Below are 2,814 nucleotides of genomic sequence, written 5' to 3' on the forward strand. Positions count from 1 at the left end.
TATAAGAAATAACTCTGCCAATAGATATATAGTAATGAAATGCCAGAGCCGGTAACAAACGTAACAGTAAGAGTAGTAAAGAAAGCATTTAAAGGCACGAAAAGAGACAGAGCAGCAGGAGATGACCTAACAATTCATTCAATAATAAGAGATTTCATGGTAGTAAAACTCGCTAAGGTTTACACAAAATGTTTGCACGAATGTTTCATACCTACAGCATGGAAAAACTTTATCATTATACTAATTCACGATAATGAATACACAAAACACCTGTGTACCAACCGTGTATCACACGATCGTACATAAATTATTTTGTATATATTATGCTTGTATTTGCGCTCTTCCCTCGCACCAAAAAAGAACCAGAATAGACATGTCTGCGTTTTTCCTCTGTAATATTGTCTGTTTCTCGAACATGAAATTTCCGGATCCGACGCAGATACAAACATAATATATACAAAATAATTTATGTACGATCGTGTGACACACGGTTGGTACACCTGTAAAACTATCGCCCAATAAGTGTACTCTCAGTAGTATATAGAATATCTACAAAGATCATAGTAGGCCAACTAGAAAGACAACTGGACTTTAATGAACTAGAGAACAGGCAGGCTTTAGAAAGGGGTATTCAACAACTGACCATATTCATGTACTCGACCAGCTAATGGAAAAATCAACAGTATGATAAATCACTATGTATGGCATTTATAGACTATGAGAAAGCTTTTGAGATTATCAGAATTTCAGCTTTAATGGAAGCCCTTCAAAGACAAGGAATAAATGAATCTGATATTAGAGTACTTGAAGATATTTATAAAGGAAGTACAGCAATCCTAAAATTACATAAAGATAGTGAAAATTCCCGATTGAGATAGGAGTTAAACAAGGAGACCCTATCTCTCCTAAATTATTCACAACATCCCTAGAAGAATCTTTTAAGAATTTAGATTAGGAAAAAGGAATTAATACTAATTTGATGGAGAATACCTTAACAGTAAGCCGGCCATGATACCTGTTTCCAGCGTAATATGATGACTTGAATTAATTTTGTTACAAATTCAAAATTTCGAAATTAATCCAAGATTTGGCAAAACTTCAATTAACGACAAAGATCTATTGGATTCTAAAGTGCATAGAGCTTTAAATATCCTAAATAAGCATTAAGTGAACAGTACTAATAATAAGGTAAAAGGAAGGAAAAAAAATCAAATCTGCTAAATGTACATAGGAATGCGATCTGATTTGTCGTTGAGCCGTTGCATTTCATTGGTTGCCTAACCAGAACTGTTAGTCAGCCACAAAGACCATACTTTCAAGACTCTGTAACTATAGAATAGAATAATTCATTTTCATGTCAGTTAGAAGACCATTTGATTTGTATTTTAATTAAATTCTCATTAAGTGATAAACGGATATATGATCAGGGTTGTAAATTCATTTTTGCCATTATATAACCTTATTTGGATACCATTTGTGCATTATAAAGCATATATAAAAATTAAATGCTTCGCTCAAGACTATTTTTTTATCAAACTTTCTAACAGACTCAGTCATACATCAATGAAGAAATTATCTTAAGAAATCTGAAGTACAAACTGGTTTCACATGACGTCTAATCACACACCAGCTGAACGATAATGTTTAAGTAACTTTGTGCTATGTTTAGTCAAGGTCCACTAATACCAGCAACAGCCACAGTATCACAGCCTTCACAGGTTCGAGGTGAGGATCAATTCCCTTGTTCCTTGGTGATCTATATGATTGATTACAAATAAATCTATATTGGAGTCGAATAGACAGTTAGATAGTAGGTGCAGCTAATAACTGCAAGGAACGCTACAGAGACCGTAAGTTATGCATAGTGGCCCATGTGAAGTTTGCACTGACCCTACCTTAATCCCCTCTACCACATGAAAGGAATCACCAAAATGAGAGAGAGAGAGAGAGAGAGAGAGAGAGAGAGAGAGAGAGAGAGAGAGAGAGAGGCGAGGATCAATCAATCAGTCAACGCCTTCTTATTTTAAAACTCGAGTTACTCGAGTAACTCGGCCGTGTAATAGCAAATAAGACTGTGGGAAATATAGTATGATTCATATTGCTCTTCCTGATTCTTTCCAATAGTGAGGAGTCATGTGACTTCATGTTCTCGGAGATTTATTTCCTTAAGTCAATATATTTCCTCATGTGGAAATAACTCAACATCCATTTTTTTAAAATAAAGTTATGGATAAATTGTAAAATAGTACTAAAACTATTTTTGAAAAGTAGTGTAATAAATAAAATATTAATGCTCATTGAAGTTTACTAATGGCAAAGCCAGGTTTTTTTATAGTTTATAACATATTTAAACTCCATATGGTTGACAAAACCAATGTTATTTCCGTATTTATCAAACCTCATAAATTCTCTCTCTCTCTCTCTCTCTCTCTCTCTCTCTCTCTCTCTCTCTCTCTCTCTCTCTCTCTCTCTCACTGAAACATTTTATTTGTAGAACATTTCTCGATAACGAACAATTGCTGAATTATTATTATTATTATTATTATTATTATTATTATTATTATTATTATTATTATCAAATGCTAAGCTACAACCCTAGTAGGAAAAGCAGGATGCTATAAGCCCAGAGACTCCAACAGGGAAAATAGCCAAGTGAGGAGAGGAAATAAGGAAAAATAAAATATTTTAAGAATAGTAACAACATTGTGGAATACCATGGTACAGAGGCTATGGCACTACCCAAGACTAGAGAACAATGGTTTGATTTTGGAGTGTCCTTCTCCTAGAAGAGCTGCTTACCATAGCTGAAGAGTC

Source organism: Palaemon carinicauda, chromosome 16 (genome assembly GCF_036898095.1).
Source record: "Palaemon carinicauda isolate YSFRI2023 chromosome 16, ASM3689809v2, whole genome shotgun sequence".
NCBI lineage: Eukaryota > Metazoa > Arthropoda > Malacostraca > Decapoda > Palaemonidae > Palaemon > Palaemon carinicauda.